We start from the raw sequence: 24,677 nt of genomic DNA, 5'->3' as shown, positions 1-24,677 counted from the left end.
GCCCTGCAGAAGCTCTGCAGTTTGATGCAGTCCCATTTGTCCAACCTTTCTTTGATTTGTAGCCTTTCTGGGTCATTGTTAAGGAAGTTCCTTCCTGTGCCAAGGAGCCCAAATGTTTCTTCTACTCCTCCCGTTACTGTTTTCAGAGTATCTGTTTCGAATTCCAGGTCTTTGATCCATTTGGAATTGCTTTTGGTGCAGGGTGATATATAAGGATCTAGTTTTAGTTTGTTGCATGTGTTGAACCAGTTTTGCCAGCACCATTTGTTAAAGAAGCTATCTTTCTTCCATCCTATTTTTTTAGCTCCTTTATCAAAGATTAAGTAGGCATAGTTCTGTGGGTTCATTTCTGGGTCTTCAATTCTGTTCCATTGGTCTTTGGGACTGTTTCTGTGCCAATACCAAGCTGTTTTTATTACTATAGCTTTATAATACAGCTTGAAGTTGGGTATTGTAATTCCTCCAGCACTGTTCTTTCTGCTTAGGATTGCTTTTGCTATTCTGGGTCTTTCATTGTTCCATATGAATTTCTGGATTCCTTCCTCTATTTCATTAAAAATAGTTTAGTTTGCGTTGTGGAAATGTGGAGAAGCGTGGAATCAGTAGAAAGTACAAGGATAAAATGATAGACAATGGATAGTTAGCAGGAAAGAGTCGAAGTGTTATTCATAGGAAAATAATTTTTAAAGAAAGAGAATGCAAAGAGAGAAATAAAGAAAAATTACTGGAAGACAGATGCACAAAAAAGGACAAAAACCAGAAAAACGAACAACCAAAAAAACAAAAAGAAAAAAGAAAGAAAAAAAAGTGATAAAACAAACAGGTAAAAATGGAAAACAAAAAAAAAAAAAACAGACGACGTTTCAGAAGTGAAAAAAATAAAAATAAATAAAAAGCTTAAAAAATTTTTTGAGAAAAAATGGAGTCTTCCTTGTTTGGGTGGGCTTTCTACAGTCTCTGGTTTTCTTCCGATGGTCTGCAGTCTATTTTGCTGCTTGGCTGCTTTGCCTTGCTTTCAGTTCGCAGGGGGTGGATCTGTTCTGACCCTCCCGCCCCCCCCCCCTCGCCACCCCCACCCCGTTAATGAAATCCTGGGTCTCTGTGGTTCACACAGCTTGCAGGTAAGACTTGGGCATCCTCTTTAAATGGGGACGTGAACAATCTTGGGAACCATGGCTCCTCCCATCTGCTGTTGGGCCACTGCCTTTAACGCCTGGCTTTGAATAGGCTGTGGACTCAGCAGGTCGGGGCACCTCTGGCCTGATTTACCAGACTGAGTCGCTTGCCTGGGGGAGGTTCCTCCCTCCTGGGCGGGGTGGCCTCCTGGGCGGAGCTGGTGATGGAATTCAGCTCCATTTCGGGCTGGGAATTGGGCTTCCTCTGTGACGGGACTGTTCATCTGTCTCAGGAACTGTTTGTTCTCCCGTCTGGTTGTTCTGTGCCACCAGTAGCTGCTCACTGCTTTTGCTTTTAATTTAGAAATTCCAGCGGGCAGGGTGGGGCACCTCTGGCTGAGCCACGGCCCATGACAAGCCTCCTGTCTGGGCAGGGGACGTTCTTCTGGGCAGAGTTGGCTCTCACTGGTCAGTCGCTCTTGCCCTTTGCAAAGATGGCCACTTTGCCCTTGCTTTCCCCAGGCCTGCTTTAGTTCCAGTCTGGTCTGACCCTATGCCAGTGTCAAAGATGGTGCTTTGCTCTGGCGATGGGGGAAGGGCTACCCCCCAGAAGCTGCTCTATGGGCGTGAGTGAGAATGTCTTTCCTGGGGTACTCACGGTTTCTCTGCGATTTCGGCCTGTCCATGCTCAGCCTGAGATCTGCATCTGTCCGCTGCCATCTGGAGGATTTCTCCCTGCTTGCTGCTGTGTGCATTTGCTGTGTGGAGTGCAGGGCGCTGTGCCAGCACCGGCACTGGCATGGCGGCGGGATGCCGCCCAGAGCTCAAATCTGTGTTTTCAGGCCAGCAAAGTCGATTTTTCCTTCCTGGCCAGAATCCCTGTACTGTTATAACTTACTTGGGCTGTCTTTCTAGGAGTAGAAGTTTCTCTGAGGTGGGAAAACTGTGATGTCGGAGGGAGCCTAGCTAGGGCTCTGCTGCTCCTCCACCGTCTTCCTGGAAGTCTCTCTCCTTTCTATTTCTTATCTCCTCATTTTCCCATAGAGAAAAGGAGCTAATGACTGCCTCAATTCAGAATTTGTTGACTTTGAATATTGTTAAATATCTCCAATGTCTTAGGTCCTTCATTTGTAGAATTCAATGTGAATGCATTTATGAGTCCAGAGAAGATATGCTTCCATAGAATTGACAGCAAGAGGGAAAAAGATTACTAATCAAAAAATCTCACTAGTCAATAATTCCAATTCCAATTATCTAAAGAAAGGATGGTACCCTAGGAGGATGTGTTATATGGGACCTTATAGGATGTTTAGTGATGGAACAAGAGGGTAAAAGTGAATGAGAAGGTGGTCAAAGGCAAATATTTTAAATATTTGTGGCAGGAAAGAACATGGTTTACTGAATGACTGAAAAGAGCTATAGTAGTGGCCAGTGACCACTCTAGCAAACTACTTTGGACTGACTGATGGCAGATATTAGAATGAAACAATTTAAAAAATTATTGGGGTTTATTGCTCATCCCAACAATAGGAGATGAGGCTCTTGACCAGGCAGCAAGGGAAAACAAATGAATCAGATGGATTTGGAGGAATTTTTTAATGGCCTTTCAAGGAATATAAGTCATTGACAATCTTTCAGATCACTGCTTAGGCCTAGTGCTGATGGCTCATGCCTGTAATCCTAATTACTCAGGCAGCTGTGATCTGAGGATTGTAGCTTGAAACCAGCCCAGGCAGGAATATCTTATCTCTAAATAGCCACCAAAAAGATCTGTGTTCAAGTGGTAGAGTGATATAGCCTTAAGAAATAAAGCTACGGGATGGTATCCAGGTCCTGAGTTCAAGATCTTACACTGGCACACACAGGCACACATGTGGACACACGCATGCACACACTCACACACGCACACACACACACACACACACACACTGTTTAGGAGGACAGATTGAGAACAGAAAGTGGGACACAAAGTACATGTATTTTAATGAGTCCATGAAACAGAGAAAATCTGGGCAACAGGAATATGTGAAGGAATATTTATCTGTGGAACCTGAACTCAACTGAAGTGCACTTAAATCCTCAGAAAGATTTAAAAAATCAGAAGAACAAAAGGCCTCCTGAGGAGGCTGCACAAGGTCAGAGCAGAAGCAGCATTGGAAGAATTCAGTTTAGAAATGAGATGTACAGATGTAGATATGTTTGTGGGTTTTGAGGCAAAGAGCTGATGTAGAGAATGAGGAAGGAGTCAGGGAGAGGGGACCTCATTCTCCAAAGTTTGAGGAAGGGGGTCACCATAGACAGTGAGACAAGCAGCTTGCCTGGAACTGCACAGTGGGACTGGAAGGCCTTTCCAAGAATTTGAGACTGACTCTCAATATAACCTGATGCAAAAATAGTTTAAAAAAATGAAAAGAAGCAGATTACTCTGCTTTAAGTTTTATTTTCTCAGAGGGCTGGTCTAGATAGACTAAGACAGAGATAGTCTCCTTGCCATCCCCAACCACCTGCCTCCTCCTCCTCATCATCACATCAGCCTCCTCATCTCAAATATGCTGAGTATCAAAAGAAGCTTCATTCTTCTACCTTACTGTTCTAGATGTCTTCCCTGGCAGAGACACCCTTCACTATCAGCAATGGCATTCTAAAGCAGTTCCATTTCTCTCTCTCCCCTGGCCTTGCCTCTTTCCACTCTCCTCACTCATCTCCATTCTCCCCAGCTGCAATAACAGTTCCCCCTGCCATCATTCTGCTTTGCTTCCTCACTCCTAAAAGAGATAACAAGAAAGCCATAGTGCAAATTGTCATCTGGTAAAGGCTATGCTTTAAGAGAATGTGTCCTGGTACACAAATGGAACAGGGGGGAAGATGCCCACATGTCTTCCCATGAGATTTTGGTCAACCTTTGTGTTGATGGTATGGACTCCCTCTTAGACACCTCTGGAGTCATTCCAAAGGAAGATCTCAATAATCCTGCAACAAAGGAGGAAACATGAGAAGAAAAGAAGTTAGATAAAATGCCCTTCAGTTTTAATTTACTACAATCCATCTCCCCACATAGTAATTTTTAGCTGTGAACACAGTAGCTTTTAGAGTATTCTCACTTTTGAGTGTTGTATCACTTAAAAAATTAAAAGTTATTAAATTAAAATTATAAAATTAAAGTTATAAAATTAAAAGTTAAATAATTGTTTGAAATGAATATATGCGTATATGAATGTACATGTTTGTGTATGTCTGTGTTACAGAGTTTAAAAACAGAAAGATAATGTACCTATTACTGGCTAAGAAATAGAACATTCTGTTTCCACTTTGCTGCCATTTCTGAATTTACTTCAGAGGAAAGATGAAAAAAACGAAACTGCCTCAGATTAACTGATGTCCCCATGTAGGTGACCCCAGTTACTCAAGGAAGCTTTCAGTTTAACCTCCAAAATAACATGGCCAGATTCTTAAATTACAGGCCTGTGATGGAACCATGGGAAAGACCCAGCCTTGGGAAATGGATTCCTTAAGGCTACAGCAAGCTCAATGCTCTTAAGTCCCACCATTTGTCAGATCACAAATAACGCAATCAAAAGTAAATTTCAGGGGAGATGCAATAGAAATGGTTTCCTGATGACAGAAACCTGAGTTAATATCTTGAAGGCCCTTGCCCTTGCACCCTAGAAGAAGGCTGTTTCTAGTGCTGCCCAGCTGCTGACATATCTCCTTTGCCACAAAATAAAGAGGACATGGCAGAATTCAATTCAGACACTTTTCTTTCTTTATCTATACAATGTTCACCAAAATGAAACCACAGGCATGCTTGGTTAAGTGATATTTACATTATGTAGTTGGGTTCGCTTCAATGCTTCACAAAGGAACTTCCAAAGTAGAAGTTTTAATTTTGGTTGGTGTGGAGTTAATCATCAAGCCCACGTTAAAACATGCCTCAGGCAACATGCTGTTTTCTGGGTTGCTACTTTCTCTCCAGTGCCTCCTCAATGTGGGAGATGTCAAAAGCTTCTTAAATAACTGAACTGCAAGTTTCAACTAAATAATTAATGCTAAGCCTTTTCCCTATAGTCATGCTTCTAAAGACTGTTTTTCTATTGTTCGTTATTGTTGGATTTGAGGTGGTTGGCAAAGTGAGGTAACAGGCCTGTTCTTTTGTCTTGGTATTCAAACGAATTGGAATTCATAACACTGGGTACTGAAATTTTATTTTATTTTATTTTTTTCTTATTTTTGAAATTTTATTTTAAAAAATCTTTGTCAGGACTAATTAACATAGCAGTAGTAGAAACATAAACCATATAAAAAATACCCAAGTGCTGAAAACATGTATTTCATTTTGTTTTCTATTTAGAAGAATGTAGTTTTTTAATCGGAAGGGAAAGACTCTAAGTGTGCATGGTGATAAAAGGTTCTGTTTGTTAGGGCTTAACAGTGTGGTCAAAGCCTATTTCTACAGCAACAGAATAGGAAAAATTATAACCACCACAGCAAGGCCTAGAATTATAGTGGGAGACCCAAATTTTGTGGAATGTGTGAAGGCATTTTGATAATTGCAAAACCGCTGAATGCATGTGGAAATGTTTTAGAGACCTACAGAGCCTGGTTTATTTTCCTGTCATTTCTTAGTATTTACTTACGACCATTCTGCTTCAATTCCAGTGCTTTCTGCCTATTTCCACATAGGTTAAGCTTGGCCTCAACCACGACCTCCAGCTGCTGTACTTCCTAGTCATTGAATTCTGTGGGTTTTCTTATCCTCCTCTCAAATTCTCTGTGCCTTGCTAAGGTGAACCATCATGGTGTGCAAGTCCTTTCTCTCACATCTTCATTCTGGCCTTCACCAATTTTCATTGACTTTCTTGATCTTCTCTTTCAACCAGACTCCTGAAAGCCATCTTTCTGACTCTGCTTTCCACTTTTAATTATTGTCCCAGCCCTGTCTACACATGAATTACTCACTACATTCTCTTATCCTAAATAACCAAAGTTATAAGTAGTCACTTCTGTTCCTGGTTCTCCCTTGGCACTTGCTGGTCCTCAGAAATGTGAATGTCCATACCTTATCTCTGAATCTACTTTGCCTGCAGTCCTCAAAGTCTACAGATCTCTAGGATCAATGTCTGACTTTTGCACCTCATCTGACTGGATTCCCACATCTTGGACCACTATTCATTACTTGTGCCAACACCTTGCCATTCTAGCTATTTTTGCATGGCTCAACTTCTGAAGTCAACTAAGAAAAACTAATTGATGGCCACATTTTTCCACCTTGGGTACCTTCAACAAGATGGTCAACTCAAACTCACAAGTTTAATGCAAAGGACACTCAGATCTCCATCTCCATTGAGGTTTTTCTTAACTTCAGACAGAATTTATAATGACTAAAACACTTTCACACAAATATCTGGTCCAGAACTACTAACCACCAACAGAACAGTGGGAATGATATATGTCTTTTCTTTCATCTCTACTGCCACTGCAATAATTAGATGTTTCATCATTTCTGGCTTGTTAGTACATTGTTCTTGTCTGTAAGTACTGACAATGGCATTGAAACTGCTCCCTGATTTGAGAGAGCTATAGCATTATCTTCTTAACACTTCATTTTGATTAAAACCTCTATGGCTTAAGATTGCGAATATTTCCAGATTTTCTACAAAACAAGGTTCATATTCTACAGAATATTTGAGGCTACTTATTCCATTTTCATCCCCTTTCTTACCCTGCACCTTAATAATGTCATTACTCAAATCTAATCTCTGTAACAGCTCTGATGGAGCCTCTAATTTCTTCTCTACATCCAGGTCCAGATCCAGGCTCAATTATGACTCCTTTAACATAGTTTTTTAATTACCAAAGTTGGATTGCATTTCTATTTTGTGCTTATAGCACACTTTCAAATGGGTATAACTGTGGCTCAATATTTAATGTAAATAAGTTTGTTTTCAGTTCAAGATTCTAGGCTCCCTGAAAGGAAGAAGAGCATATTTTATTCATTAAATATCTCTACTGTACATGTCTTATACAACCAGAACGAATATCTGTGAGCTTGAAAGGGTTTTATGGAGAGATTTTTTTTTTTACTAACCATGAACAATATTACCAGATGTCCTCAGTCACCAGCAACAACCCTGTATGCGCATGTGTGTACAGAGATTAACTGCTGTATTTAAAATTCAGTAAAGCACAGAAAATTTTCCTTATAATATATAAAGATTTTTAGTTTTATTCCCCAGTTCATATACATACTGCCATCAGTCATTTTTTAGCAATTGCTCAATATGTATTTGTCAAATGTGTATAAAAGCATGGAGACTGTTTCTCTACTTTTAAAATCATGTGACTGGCTGGGAATATGGCTTAGTGGTAGAGTGCTTGCCTTGCATACATGAAGCCCTGAGTTCAATTCCTCAGCACCATATACACAGAAAAAGCTGGAAGTGGCGCTGTGGCTCAAGTGGTAGAGTGTTAGCCTTGAGCAAAATGAAGCCAGGGACAGTGCTCAGGCCCTGAGTTCAAGCCCCAGGACTGGCCAAATAAAGAAAGAAAAAAAAGAAAAAGAAAAAATCATATGGCTGAACTGAGAGTTAAAAGTCTGAGTTCCAAGGAGGCAGCTCTCCTTTCACAATGACTAGCTTCTCAGTGCTAGCTTCCTTCTCCCACAGGCAGCTGACTTTCCGAAGCATGGCTTCATTTTCTCACAGCTGTCATCTCTTATTTTAAGATCAGATATGGTGTGTGTGTGTGTGTGTGTGTATGTATGTGTGTGTGAGAGAGAGAGAGGGAGAGACAGAGACAGAGAGACAGAGACAGAGACAGAGGGAGGGAGGGAGGAAGTGAAAGAGGGGGAGGGGGAACTTGCATTTCTAGCAGGTGCACCGAGACAGGCTTTACACAGAGTCTGCAGGAATGTGCTCTGGGATCTAACCATTACACTATCATCTCTCACAGATTTCTCAGGACTACAGAGTGACATCGTCACCACCAGGTACCATTTAATCAGGTGTGTGCATTTCTGAGCCAGTCCATTGTACCAATCACTGTGACATCTCATCTCAGCCTTATTGCCTGGTTGAAAATGCTCTGTAGTTTGAACTGCTGCTTAAGTCCAAGTCATTTTTCTTCCAGCCCTATATGCTTAACAGGAAACATTTTATTAACAATAAGAACTACTTTCATTTCTTTCCCCCATTTTAGCTTTTCAAAGAATTCTTCTTTGAATGAAAATGCTAGGCCAATTTGCTTTCCATTTCAGCTCTTTGTCACTGTGATTTATTTCTCTTAGCACACAGTGGCGACAGGGAGCAAACAACAACAAAAACTTGGACCTTGCTTTTTGTTTGTAAAAATTCTCTTTTGTGGCTTCAAGAAAGCCTCTTCTCCAATACTACAAAAGAGTTGATGACCTGTAAGAATACTTGGTTAGGGGCTGGGAATGTGGCCTAGTGGTAGAGTTCTTGTCTAGCATACATGAAGCCCTGGGTTTGATTCCTCAGTATCACATATACAGAAAAAGCCAGAAGTGGCAAAGCCAGAAGTGGCACTGTGGCTCAAGTGGTATAGTGCTAGCCTTGAGCAGAAAGAAGTCAGAGACAGGGCTCAGGCCCTGAGTTCAAGCCCCAGGACTGGCAAAAAAAAAAAATACTTGGTTAGATCTGAATCCACCCAAGTCACTTAAGTCAAGCATTTTACTAAGATATTTTGTTTTTACCAAGAATGTGGATGTGTAGGTACACCCCTATGAACACAGCATATATATTATATTTACAGTCTATGTATTATGCATATCATAGACTATATAGCCTAAAGATTATTTTAAACCCATATTACTTATATCAATGGGTTTTCTTATGTTTTGTGTGTATATATTCAAATAAAGTATGTTTATATTCACATACTAAAACAATATACAAACTAAAACATGTACAAACATATACTATTTTATCTCAGCCTCCTGTGTTGCTAGGATTTCAGCCACCAGCATCCAGATCTCTACCTCATGCATAATTCTCATAGTTCTTCTTAATCATTCAATCAGGTTTTTATGAATCAAAGGAGACATAGTACTAAAAATGTACTAAAAAAGGCTTTGCTTGTACATATATGAGTCAAAACCCATTACCTAGTTCCAGCATTTGAACCAAATTACTACTCTCTCAGACTCGAGTTTGATTTACAAAAGGATGATCTTTAAAAAAACAAATAAGAATCATGTGGTGACATATATACACTAATTAGCATTAAGCCTGGAACAACAGAGGTATCCAGAAGATGGTCATGATTGGTGTCAATCAATCAAAGTGTTGCTATATGATGTTGGAAATTCATCAGTGCTTTGTGTCTAGTCTAGTGGAAGTCCCCATCCTTATGGAGCCGACTGACCCACAGCAGAGTAGCAACTCTACTGTGAACATCAGGATCATGTGGAAAAACTAGAAGATCATGGAGCCCAAATCCTGCCTTCTCCTCTTCTGTGTATAACTCAAATCATCTTCTTAGTTGAAGAACTACCATTCAATAGACACAATTTGATTTTAAATGGTAAGAATTCAAGGAGAAACCTAAGACTTAGTGCCATTTTCTTGTTTTTGTTTGTTTTCATTTTGTTCAAGACCCTGGATGGCCTTGAACACATAATCCTCCTACTTCAGCTCCTTTGTGCTGAGATTATAAACCTGTACCACCATGCTCATCTTGGACTTACTCCTGATTTTTTACTTGCTAGCACTTTCGCATTCTCTTCAGCAACTAGTCTTATTTCATAACACTCCAAAATACACAGACAGCATGAGCTCTTCTGTCTCCAACCTGGATAGGGCCACCAGCCCCTCTCCTGGAGGAGCCCCTGGAGGCAGCCCCAGCTCAAAGTTGCTTCTCACGTTGCCTTGCGGCAGTTCATTTTCCACACAGCAGCTCAAGCAATATTTTCAATAAAATAATTTGGAAACTTCCAATGGTTTTCCACTGAGCAGAATAAAATCCAAACCTATTTCCATCCATATTTTTGTGGTTTAATAGCAAACACCTTCCCTGCACCCATATTTTCATTTGTTTCTTCTGTCCACTGACTCATGAGCCTCAACACTTCTTGCGGGCTCTCAGAACCACCTCATACATTTCTAACTGGTCTTTCTTGATTAATCTATTTCGTTTTTTCCCAATAATTCTAGCATTGCTTTATATTCTGTATCTTCTTGGTACCTTTTTATGTATCTTTTTCTCTTGCAAATAGAACTGCTACTCATTGGAGGGACCTGTGGTCCTGATCCCATCAGGTCTCCAGCATTCGTAGCTTCACCTAGAACACAGCAATAGAGACATATTTGTTTAATTAACGATGAGTTAAACCATTTACAATGACTTAATTCTAATTACAAATAATTCCTTAAATCCCTCAAGGATAAGCATCACACGTCATCCACCTGTGTGTAAATGAGGCCCGAGAACCCTTGTAGCCAGAGAGGTGCAGTTGTCCTGGCCATCAGGGACCAAGAGAGAGTCCATGGGGGAGGTAAAAGTGGAAATGAATAAAAGAATCTGGGAGTGTTTGAGGGGCTTTATCAATGACACAGCTCTATTAGTTTCCTATAGTTTCCAGAAGAAAATATCACACAAGGGTGGCTAAGAAGAATAGAACTTGCCTCTGCCTAGAGGCCTGTCTAAGGTCAAGTGTATTCACGGCTATGTTGTCTCTGAAGGACCTGGTCCAGCCCTCTGCCTCAACTTCTACTAATTCCTTGGTTTCTGATAACATAATCTCAACAATTTCCCTTCTGTGGCCTCATAGCTAACTCTACTATGTGCTTGTCTTCTTGCCTCAATTAAACTGTAAACATCTCAGAGCCAATGTTGATAGTGCTCAATGCATGTAGCTGATATTAACCTATTTCTTTTTAACAACAATAATCATAGTCAATATTAATTCAAGTATTTTAGGACAAGACAATATTTTCTTGTCTTTGTTGTACTTCTTTGTTTCTATTTACTATAGCATAACATTGTATGGTTGTTTCTCACACCTGTGTCAATAAATGATTAAAGCAAATAGTATGTTGTTATACAGCCTGTTTTAGATTCAAGCCTTCTTATGTTTTCTTGCATTGCCATCATATGCCATGGATAAGATACAGCATGAATATATAGCAAGATGTAAACAGGTTCATTTTTTTTAGTAAGCCCTTGGGATGTTAGGCCTAAATCTGATCTAGCACATGCACACTTCTGACACACACACACACACACACACACACACATACACACACACGATTACCCAATTTTTAATCTTTTAAAACATAATGATGCTGACCACTAGAATATATTACCTATGCATCGTTCTAGATTGTAGCCTATAACAATTTTAAGTCAGTTTCTGAAAGAAAATGGGGAAAAAGTGAAGGGAGAAAAATGCTTTTCTTTACCCTTGAAGGCAAGATTTACATTTCATGTGAACATCTCCAGTTCGCTACAACAAACACATTTTAATCTGTAATAAGAGAATGTCACATAAGCATGAAACTTTTGATACAAGTTGCATAGTTAATGAGATGTTACTTCCTTAACAGTTCATTGGCTTTCTTGTCCCTGTAAAGTTTTCTTAAATACATATTTCCATAGTAAATAATACTCAGTGATAGACAGGTATGCAATGACAATTTCACATCTGACATATACAACAACAGAGGGAAATGAGAGAAATTTTTGTAGCTAACAGGCATAGAGTTGGGAAAAGTCATGTAAAAAAAGGAAATTCAACATGACAGATAAATAATATCTGAAATGATGCTTGTACAACTCACTTTTCCAATTTGTTGCTTTCAAAAAGGAATCACCTTCACAATACCCCAACAGAGTCATGTAAGTTCTGTGTGGATGCTTTCAGTAACATGTTTTTAAAATTATTATTTATGTTAATATTGCTCATACTACCACACATTATTCATTACCAGTTATGTCTTGTTTTGTACATAAAGCTTTTGTTTTAAGAACTTTCCTTTTCTCTATCTCAGGGCAATGACTTAGACATCTTTCCTCTATGTCCCAGGTCAGATGGATACACAAAGGTGATGTTCTTTCTAAAAGTTGCTTAAAAAGTAAAAGCGTGTAGTAGGTTCATCCTTTAGATGCTAAACTCACATGCTTCCAAAGTTATGTGTCATCTTAGATTTTCTTAACTTTCTTCTGGTGATGTTCTTGGGTTTTTTTTTTCATATATATATAAATATATATATTCATATATATAAATACTTTATCTTGGAAAAACATCATTTTTACATTAAATTTTGACTCAGGTAATTCTGTGTCTTTGTCCTGTCATTTACTTGTTTTCTTGAGAATTTGCATCTTGCCTTGTTTACTTATTTTTTTTATTATTGTGAAATCACAGCACAAGGCAGACCCAAAGAGTTTCATTTAAATTTTGTATTTCTATGACATTTTGGAACATTTCTACAATGTTCAGATAACCTTTAGATTACAGATATAGTTCCATTGTGCTTCATCTATTTTCATAATGTAGATAGAAGGAAAAGCTCCATGTCTTACATAAATTTGTATTAAGCCATAGTCCTTAGCAGTCTTTTATGTGAAAGACAAATCTCTTTATAGATGTATGCCAGGAAGCAGACTGTCTTAGCTATGCTCTATATGTCTGTGAAAATACATATATTTATAATATCTATCTGATAACCAGCAATTTACCTTGGCCTAACAAAATAGAACTGCTTATTTTCTTAAACATTGAAGAAAGCTCATCTAACTAGTTTTTATGGTTCTAGAATTGGGCTTCTTGCTGCTGCTGATTATTTCTTGCAGGTAATGAAATAGCTTTGAACACAAAAGCAAGGATTTTAGAAAAATGACAAAGTGATTCCAGAACTATTGAAACAATAAGGAAGTTTTCCTCTCAGCCCTACCCCAGAGTAGAGGGTTGATCTCCTTACCAAGCTGGTGCTCTGTACATCTTGTACATTTGCGTTCTTTCATATAAATAGGATCATTTTTGGAATATGCCAGGAACGATGCTAATCTATGCTTTTTCCTATAATGATGAATTTGTGCTTAGAAGACAAATACAAAATTGCTTTTCTGCATTTTCATGCATCATCATACAAATATAGACACCCTGTCTGGTTTTAATTGGTTATTCAGTTAAGATACCAATTGAGTCTACTGAATCTAGAATTTGCTATGTTGCTGATTTGCCACTTAGGATGCAGACTTCAGAAATTTCCCATGATTCTCATAGAGTATATCATGTATTTTACTAGGTACCACCAGGAAAAAAATTCCTTGGCTTGAATTAAACATTTTACACCTGGCCTCTCTCTTCCCAGGAAATAGTAAACATTCCAAATAACAACCTAATGTAAATTGTAGTTACATTGGCCTCCTCCCTTTGAAACAAATTCATGAAGAAATAAGATACTTAAATGGCAATTATATATCAAACAAGAAATAGGTGATAGTGGAAAATGCACTAATTATATGGCACATGCATTTGACTCATGAGCAAAGTATAGATAGGGCACTACATAGATTTTTTTTTTGTCACTCTTAGATGTAAAATCCAGGTTGGTTACCCCCAAGAGGTGTGACCTCAGGCAATTTATTTAGCTTCTGCTTCTTTGTACTTGTCTCTACATTGGGAATTATAAAACCCTGCAGTAATACAACTGACTAGTATGAATGAAACAGGAAAGTGCCTGTGAAGTAGTGGTATGTATACTTTTATCATTATCAGTAGCAACCGATATTATTTCTTTCTCCTAATCCAACTTCCTGTGTTTAATTTTGCCTCAATCTAGTCTATTCTCCACAGGAAATCAAGGGTTCATTGAAAACATTAATCTTACCAAATCACTGTATTACTTTAAAATCCTCCTATGGATAAACAATGAAGAAATCACTTGGAAGCACTGTATTTCCTAAAGGAGGCAAAGGGCTAGGGGGTTGCCTAGTTTAGATGATACCTTTGTGACGGTTTCAATTACACTGGTGCTTCTGCTTATAAAGTGTACTTGTTCTACTCCAAGACTTTTTATATAAAAAGCAGAAGCTGTTTTCTCTTGGAGTGTTCATCCCTCGATTCTTCAAATGTGTTGTGTCTTCATTGCATTCTGGTAGCTATACAATGATTCTATATACAAACAAGTCTTGTCTGACTTGGCCTTTCTACGTCAGCATCTGTCTCACCCATGTAATAATTGGCACCTAAATTTTATTACTTTTGCTCCAGAGTGTGAATTTTATCTAATTTTATAGCATACATTTATTATTGTTTATTTACTATGTGTCACTCTAGAGTTAAGCTCTATGAAGGGATTTTGTCTGTGTGTGTGTGTATGTGCGCGTGTGTGTATGTGTGTGCACGCGCACACGTGTGTGCCAGTCCTGGGGCTTGAAGTCAATACCTAGGCACTGTCCCTGGGCTTTGGCTTAAGATTAGTGTTCTACCACTTGAGCCACATTGGTTTCATTTCTGTTTTTTTGATAGCGATAAGAGCCTCACCACTTTCTTCCCTGTGCTGGCTTTGAACCATGATTCTCAGATCTCAGCTTCCTAACTTACAGGTGTGAGCTACCAGTGCCCAGAAGGAGGTTGTCTTTTTATCCTTTCTCTATGGAGAAAAATATATATGTGTATAATGATAGAAGGAAGCCTAGATTATTGGCAACAGTCAACTAATATTTGTTGAACAAACAAACTAATTAATATATGATCTATTGATTGAAATGGTAAGTTGATTAAGGATACTATAATTAAGAAAATTTTCTGGGGGTGACGTTGCCCAAAATCTGTTAATCTTTGTCCAGAATTACAATTGAATTTGCTAAAATTTATTTAAAAGTATATTAACTTGTATCCTTTGGGAATGTAGGCTTAGGCATTTAAGAGAGAGCAAAAATGTACAAGGAAATGTTAATGTAAAAAATAATGTTCAGATAAAATTAAATTCAATGCAAAAATATGAACAGGACAAATAATATGTTTTTACACTGATAAAATACAATTTACTCAAAATACCTAAAATGCACATTTACATATAAAATAACATTATGTTAACAAAAAGAATGAAAAGAAAAGCAATTATTGATTAGTTCATTGATAGAAAGTGTGATTTGACACACTTTAAGAAACTGACGGACAACTGGGCAAAAATAGTGAGGTTGGGGTTAACAGCATGAATTTTATTAACCAATGGTGGGGGATGTAACATTTTTTGCATTAATTATACCAGTTACATTTGATAAGATTGTTTAAAGAAAGTAATATTAAATGATGTCGTTTAAAGAAAGCCAAAAGGCAGTAGGAAAGGCAATAGCCAACTGGCAAATGCAATAGAAACCTGATGGCAAACTCTGCTTTGAAACAAATGAATAGGATCAGCACTAAAGCCCTAAGCAACTTGGACTCCAAGCCATCCAGAAAGTAAGAAGCAAGAAACTTAGCATAGATATTATGGAATGTGATAATTAGTCTATTCAGGCTGCTGTAACAAAATAAACAACTGAAACTATTATTTTTTGGAATCTGGGCTATTTACCATGAAATTGGATTTGGTGTCTGAGTAACAGCCCATTTCTTGGTCCATACAAGTTTTCTCATGCTCCAAAAGAGAATGTCCTTGTTTACAAGAGCCCTAATCACACTCATGATGTAGTAATTGCCTTATTGATGTCTCAGCTTCTAATACAGCCCCCTTGGGGGTTATTGCCATGTACTTTGGAGTCACAACATTCAGTCCACAGCACTGAACCTCATAGAACTTTCAGCAAAATAAAAACCACTGCAATATGTGATGGGAAAAAGGGATTGTTTTCCTTTATTGGTGTCCATAGAGTCCTCAGGTGGCACTGTAAACCAGGAGAAGATTCAAATAAGAAATATTCAGCCTTTGTAGACAGTTGAATGAAGATAAAGAAGAGGAATGAAGATCCTAAAAATTAACCTGAATTTGGATGCAAGGTGTTTATCAATCAATAGCAGAGGTAGATGTGAATATCAATGATATCTAGAGGCAAGGAAGAAATAGATGTTCATCTCTTCCTAGAACACACAGTTCTCTAAGTGGAAGTGCCCGTAGAGTCTACAAAAAAAATATTCCTAGAATATTCACATTCAGGAAAGCAGCAGGATAACAAGTTAACCCACAAATAAAATGCAAAGTAAAATGCAAAAGTATATAATTTTTAATAGTTCCAAAATTTTTAATCAAGAAACACTGTACACATCAATGGACTTGTTAAAATGAAACTTCTTTGTACAACTGATCAATGTCAATAAAAGTTTTAAATAATTAGGTATAAAATCTAACAAAACACTGGCAGTTCTTCCATATATAATACTTTAAAACACTAATGGAACAAATTGAAAAATACCTAATAAGAAAGCATGCTATATCTTGGGTTGAAGCACTTGAAATAGTCTAATTTTTTAAATCAAACTATATAGTCAGCTAATTTTCAAGAAAAGTGCCAAGAATATACAACAGAGAGATGACTGTTCAAAAAGTAGTTCTGAGAAAACTAAATATACACATGCAAAAGGATGAATTTAGAACATTATTTCAAATGAGACATAAAAATAAGTAAATATGGATTGAAGACAATTCAAATTTAAAATACAAAATTATGAGATGACTGGGAAACATATGAGCATGTTCACAGTCATCTTCTCGGCAATAAATTTTGGGATAAGACTCTCACACACACCACAAACAGCTAAGAGAAACAGGACAAGTTAGATTATATCAAACTTCGTGTAACTAAAGGAAATAAGTGTAAAAGGGAGATGATCAAAAATATGTGCAGCCATGTATCTGATATAAGATTCATATTTGAAAGCCATCATGTATGCAAACAACTCAATGACAGAAAACAAATCACTGCCTTAAACAAAAGAACAGCAGGATGCTGGTGGCTCACACCTACAATCCTAGCTACTCAGGAGGCTGAGATCTGAGGACTGAAGTTTGGAACCAACTTGGATAGGTGAATCTGAGAGATTCTTATCTCCAATTAACCAGAAAAAGCCAGAATCAAAGGTGTAGTTCAAGTGGTAGGACACAAGTCCTGAGGGTGAGCAGAAACATGAGGCCTTGAGTTCAATCCCTAGTACTGGTAGAAAAAATATAAATAAATAAGTAAAATATAGCTCAGCAGTTTCATTCACAATAGCAAAGAAACTGGAAATCATGGAAATATTTATCAGCAGTAAAACTATTCATTATGCAATTAAAAACGAAATACTAGCCAATAATAAGAAAATACACATAAAGCACAAAAGAAAAGCTCATATGCTTTATGAGAATGGAAAGAATTCCAACACAAAAAACTACACCCTCAATTATTCTGTTTATATGAAAGCTCAGAACATGTAAAATTAACCTATGATAAATCAAATCAGAAAAGTAAAATATAGCTCAGCAGTTTCATTCACAATAGCAAAGAAACTGGAAATCATGGAAATATTTATCAGCAGTAAAACTATTCATTATGCAATTAAAAATGAAATACTAGCCAATAATAAGAAAATACACATAAAGCACAAAAGGAAAGCTCATACGCTTTATGGGAATGGAAAGAATTCCAACACAAAAAACTACACCCTCAATTATTCCATTTATATGAAAGCTCAGAACATGTAAAATTAACCTATGATAAATCAAATCAGAAAAGTAGTTTCTTTTTTGTTGGGGAGAAATTAGATGGGAACAGCAGGAGAGAATTCTCAGTGATACAGCAAATGGTCTAAATTTTGACAAGGGTGTGATTTGCCCTTCTCAAAATGTGGAGATAGCTAATATGTGTGCATTTCAATGTATGTAAATGTTACTTCAAAAGGAAAAGAACTATGAATAAAATTTGAAATACAAATTTTAAACTGCTAGGATAATGGATTAGAATTTCCTATTTTGGCTTCAACTCCTCTCCACAGGACTAAAGAAAATTGTACTTATTTTGACAGTTGGGGGAAAATTAACATTCATTCCTTAAAACGTTATTCAAGAAAAATGTAAATATAAGTTAAGAAAGACTAGAATTTACATTAGGATTTCTGTAAAGATGTTCCTTCTATCAGAACTTGATCACTTTGTGTCAATAATGAACAGTTACTGCAGATGATGCCCAGAGTTTGGAGGAGGAAGTGGAATGTTGTGGGTGGGTGTAATGAAGGAGGAAGTGACATAGACAAGGGGAGTGGGTGGGTCTAATGAATGAGTGGAGAGTCTGTCATTCAGAGCTGTCTCCTGCAGAGCCAATTTCAAATAAATTTATGTGTCCATTTTCATTTGGAGATCAAACCAAATCTTTCTCTCAGTCTATGTCAGAGTTTTACCTTTATTGTTCTCGTTAATTTTAAGATGAAAGAAGTTTTGCTTTGACCTATAGAATATCTTTCCTTTTATTTATTTTTATTTTTGGCTATTCCTCCCACTTAAGTGCTCTATCACTTGAGCCATGCACCCAGTCCTTTGACTTTTTACCTTATTTTGTATATAGGGTCTTTCCTTTGTTTAGGGCAGCCCCAAGACCCCGTCTTTCTATCTTTGCCTTTTGAGTAGCACATCTATAAGATACCTGACTAGGTAAAATAATTCCCATATATAAAACTATTGAATACAGTGAGCTTGCCTATTCACAGATATTTCATGTGTAGTTTGACCAAGCATAACAGATACATACATTAAAAAATAAATTTTGAAGCAAAAATTTAAATCTCCCTGTGTGGAACATTAGCTTAATCAGTCCTGTGTTGTTGTCAAGTGGTGTCTGAACTGTTGTGTGATCTGAGCATTTGGGGGGAAAATAGGTCTCTCAAAAAGCAAATAATTCACCAGGCTCACACTTGTAATCCTAGCAACTCAGGAGGCTTAGATCTGAGGATCACAGTTTGAAACTAGCCCAGGCAGGAAAGTCCCCATGAGAATCTTATCTACAGTTAACCTCTCAAAAACTAAAAGCAGTATTGTGGCTCAAATAGGTATAGTGTAGGCTTTGAGCAAAAAAAGAGCCCAGGAACAGTACCCAGGCCTAGAGTTCAAGCCCCATGACAGACAAAAATGAAGAAAAAAACAGCAAATAGTTCCATCAAAGCAAGGTGGAAGTTATTAGGCTTAAGCGGTAAAGTGAAAATTTCAGGTTTATTGCATGTCAGCACATACCTTTAGCAAAAGTAAATACTATGGGAATAATTAATCAAGTATCTGCCATCTTGAGAACCATATACACACAGATACCAAGCAGCAACTATATTTCACTGGGATAATAAAAAATTTATTGGAAAATTCACTTTCTAATCTAATGTAGATGAATTATTTGTGATGTCACCACATGCCTTGAAATGAATTAGCTGATCCTCCAAAGCACATTTTAGGTGTGATGTTTTAATATCACCAATCATCATAAAAAATCAGTCATGATAAAATCATCATGATAAATCAGTCCATTGACCTCTCCTTTATATACATTTCAGTAACTTTGGATATCACCAAGAAGACTCATTGTCAGAATTCCAGTTCTACCTAAACACTGCACCATAGAGGGTCTGGTGTATGTCAAAATATGCTCTACTTGTTGACATTACTTTTAGCTGCTTTGGTGCTATAAACATCCCTCTAGCACTAATAAAAAAATGAACCTCAAGCAAATATTACTAATAATTATGAATCACATTACATGGAGAACCATTACATAGGGTACAAGTAAATTATATCTTCTGACATGTGACTAGGAAGTTGAAGGAAAGTATGGGCTGTACTTATAAAGGTTCTGTTTGTTTTATTTTGCTTTGTGTTTATTTGTTCTTACCGAAAGCTCAAGTTTATTAATGGTAATAACATTACATGAAATGATATCTAAGTAAAACCTTCCATTATCTTCCCATTAAATGTGGCAGTTCTAGTCAATTCTATCTTCTTTCAGGAGATTCTGTTTGTATAATAGTGAATTAATTTGAAAGACTGAACACTACTAGTACAATAACATTGCCCATAATTGCAATGGTCACTGCTATTACTTCTCCTAATTGTTACATTAGAGTTAACAGTCCCAACCATAGTCCTCTAATGGATCATGAATTAAAATAATAAATGGTGGGTATAGTTATTCTTTTTCTGCTTTTGTGAGACTTAATTTTATAAAATAAGAAGACTATTTGAATTTGAGCTTGTACTAGCTATGTACTTAGGCTAGGGGCTTAAATGCAGTTGTATTGAGGACCTTCAGAACTATTGTAAATAGTTCTGACTAGTCATATATAAGATTTTTTTTTCTGGATGCTAGTGCTTATGCCTCTAATCCTAGCTACATTGGAGGCTGAGATTCGAGGATTATGGTTTAAAGCTGATCCAGGCAGAAAAGTCTATGAAATTCTTATATTTATTTATTTTCTTGCATTAATATATATAGTACTGGTACTGAGCCTTTAATTCAGGTCCTTGTTCTCTAGCATGGCTGTCTTTTCCCACTTAAGATTGAGTCACACTTCCGCTTCTGGCATTTTGCTGGTTAATTGGAAATAAGTATCATTCCTCAGGAGGATATAAATTAGAGAAGCAGATTTTACAACTTTGCTGGAGGCATAGAGAAACATAAAAATCAGGTTTTACTATGTCCTAAAATTGGCATTCTCTTCACCTGCTGGGGTACCAAATCTTGTTTCTCTGGTGGCTGTTTATCAGGATGAATAAAGACTATTTTTGGCCAGTCACATAGAAAAATATCTTTATATGAGATTTTCTTTTATTTTGTTTGATCTGAACTCTTTGTTTCAGGCATGAAAATAATTCTGAGTTATGCATATCAAATTCATAATCCTAACAGTTAGTATTTAAACCATTGACTCAATAGTAAACTGATGGTTAAGATGGCTGGATTTTTCCAATCTAACTGATTGCCTACTTAGGGATTAACCAAAGATGTGAAGGACCTCTACAGTGAAAAGTTTCAAGAAGAAAACTGAAGAAGACTTAAGGAGGTGGAAAGATCTTCCTTGGTCTTGAATTGCTAAAACTGCCTAAAGCAATCTACAAATTTAATGCAATGCAATAATCATCAAAATCCTTATCCTTTCTTCATTCGTCAATGAGATAATAAAAAAATTCCTATGGAATAACAAGATGCCACAAATAGCAAAAGCAATTCTCAACAGAAAGAATAGTGCTGGAACAATAACAATACCAAACTTATCAAACTTCAAGCTGTATTATAGAGCCATAGTAAGAAAAACCACTTGGTACTGGCACAAAAACAAACAAGAGGACCAATGGAACAGAATATAAGAATTAGAAATAGACCCAGAAGGCTATTCAATATGGCAGACAAAAGCATAACCTGGAAGAAAGACAGTCTAATGAACAAATGATGCTGGCAAAACTGGTTATCCACATTCAGAAAACTGAAACCAGATATTTATATATCAATTCAAAGACCTGAATGTAAGACCAGAAATTATAAAAACTATGATGGGAAGTAGTAAGGGAAATTATAGGACATCTGGGCACAGGTAGAAATTTTCTGAATAAAGACCTAGAGTTCAGCAAATCAAAGAAAGACTTGATACAAGGGACTGCATCACACTAAAAAGTTTCTTAATGACAAAGAGATAGCCAACAAGGTAAAATGACGGCCTACAGAAAAGGAGAAGATTTTGGCCAGCTATACATCAGACAGTGGCCTAATATCCAAAATTGTATATTCTGAGAGTTTAAAAATTAAATTCTTGCCAAACCAATCACTTAATTAATAAATAGGTTAATGGGCCAAAGAGAATCATTTCAGAAGAAATTAAAATGGCCAACAGATGAGAACATGCTCAACATCTCTGGCCATAAATAAAATGCAAATGAAAACAACACTGAGATTCTACCTCACCCCAGTTAAAATGGCCATTATCAAGAAAAAAAAAATAGCAGGATGCAGCCCAAAAGGAAGCCTAATACACTGTTGGTGGGAATGTAAGCTTGTTCAACCACTCTGGAAAGAAGTATGCAGGTTCCTCAAAAAAATTATATATCTGGTGCTGGGAGTATGGTCTAGTAGTAGAGTGCTTGCCTTGTATACATGAAGCCCTGGGTTCGATTCCTCAGCACCACATAAACAGAAAAAGCCAGATGTGGCACTATTGCTCCAGTGATAGAGTGCTATCCTTGAGCAAAAAGAAGCCAGGGACTGTGCTCAGGCCACAGGAGTTCAAGCCACAGGAATGGCAAAAAAAAATTATATATCTAACTACTATATGATCCATGAATTCCACTCCTTGGCATTTACCCAAAAGATTACAAACCAGGATACAGTAAAGCCACCAACACAAACGTATATTACATCATTATTCACCATAGACAAGGTATGGAATTAGCCCAGATGTCCCCCCCAATGGTTGAATGGATCAAGAAAATATGGCATATTGTGTGTGTGTGTGTGTGTGTGTGTGTGTGTGTGTATGTGTGTACAATGGCATTTTACTTATCCATTAGAAAGAATGATATTGTATCATTTGTTAAGAAATGGAATAATCTGGAAAATATTGAGTGAAGTAAGTTAGGCTCAGAGAGACAAAAGATATGTGTTTTCTCTTATATGTAGAAGCTAGATTTACTTATAAACTTTTACGTAAATATGTTGTGTGTGATACAAGTATTAACTGAAATATGGTAAATTCAAGGGATAACTCAAATAGTCAAAGTTCATCAAAATAAAACCCTAGGAAGCAAATCCTCAGAAGGAGTGGGTGAAGTGAAAGGGACAGAGGTAGACAAATGAAGAGGAGAAGATAGGGAGAATGCAGTCAAGAATCCAATGTATAGCCTACAAAATGTTGTCATTGTATTTTATTTTGATGCCCTGGGTAATGTATATACATTTATCTGAACTAGGGAAGGATAGAGGAACATCAAAATGGTGAGGCAAAGGGTAATAGGTGAACCAATGCAACAGCAAAGGCAAACCAAAGCAACAAGACAATATGCTGTAAACCAACTGTACAACACTGGGATGGGGGAGGAAATCAGGGAGGAGGGATAGGTGGGTGAAAAATGAGGGAGGATGTAACAAGTTTGACAAGAAATGTACTCACTGCCTTATGTATGTAACTGTAACCCCTCTGTACATCATCTTGCCAATAAAAATTAAAAAATTAAAAGATGGAAAGAAAAAAAGAGTGAGGGAAAGGGTAGGTAGGGGAGGGATGGATCAAAATGTTGAAAGGGGTGACACTGATCAAGATATGCTGTACTCTTCAACCACTTTGTTAAATAGCCACTTTTTTGTATAACTACTTAAAGATGACACAAAAAGTCTAACCCATTATAGAGAGCTAGGGTTTTCCAGTGATCATACACTTAAATGGGTAACAACTAGGGAAAGAGCACAAAATTCAGTAGAAAGGTAATAAAATAAGAAACTGTATTTACCATCACTTCAAAGTTCCAAGAATTAAGGTGATGTCATACAAAACCCACATTTACTCTAATGCTTTCTTTGATTTTGCACAAATGGAACTGTGAGGTCTCAGCAAAGGAGTCTGCTCACCTGATGATGGGAAGCCTTTAATTAGGCATAGCCAGAGTGAGTCATTAACAAAGAGCGACCCAGGAAAGAGAGGACAAACTTCCCCAGAGCTCACTGCTATTGTCCCCATGAAGAGGACTAGGAAATGGTCCCATGTCTTCATTATGACATTATGTTTGTGGAAAGTGTTTGCTCTTAGCATAATTTTTTAATGAATGTAACAAAAACTCACAAGGTGCTCTTCTATGTTATTCAGGATGCCAAAACCCAACCCTAAATATATGCAAACAATTCAGTCTAGAAAGAGGACAAAAAGTTTAGAGTTAACTACAAAGTGATGTCAAAAACTCTAAAAAAGCAAAACTGTGTAGTTATGGTGACCCAAATGTTCTTATTAGCCACCATTCCTTCGAGGGCCTTCTTTTTTTTTATTTTCACACATGGATTTTACATTAACGGGAGGATTTATGAGGCTATTCTAGAAAATAAAAATTTAAAGACATCTGTATCAAAGGTAGTGAAATATTTGGGTCTGTAACAACTTAAGGTAATTTTAGTTTCTAATCATTTATGCAAGAGGAAATTGATAGGAAGCAGTAGAGATTTGAATAATACATAGTAGTTCAAGTAGTTGGCAAGGAGGCAGGTTATTCACACTGCAAATACAAATGTTAGCAATGAAAGCTTTGGTCCTTTGTCATTTCCTATAAGGCTAGAGAGTACAAGATGATTTTAAGTATCTGAAGCATAAATTTTGTGCATGCTTTCACCTTCAGGTGGAACGCTGTCATTAAATGAAAGTAGGTGTTTTAAATCTCAGAATCTGTTACCTTATATTTGTCATAATTTGATTCTCCCACTTCATTGTTCTTTGAAAACACCTATTTAATACAGGCAGCATCTCTAGTTCCCTTTTCTGAAGGGTAAGATGATTCTTATTTTTCCATCTTTTAGTCAATTGATTTGATGATCATCTTAAACTAAGCATAAGAATAGAATTTACTATAAAGAACATTCTGGACTTCTAAATGGACACCTTTTTTTGTTTGGAAAAAT

Source organism: Perognathus longimembris, chromosome 14 (genome assembly GCF_023159225.1).
Source record: "Perognathus longimembris pacificus isolate PPM17 chromosome 14, ASM2315922v1, whole genome shotgun sequence".
Lineage (NCBI taxonomy): Eukaryota > Metazoa > Chordata > Mammalia > Rodentia > Heteromyidae > Perognathus > Perognathus longimembris.
Note: the sequence above shows the minus strand (reverse complement) of the source record.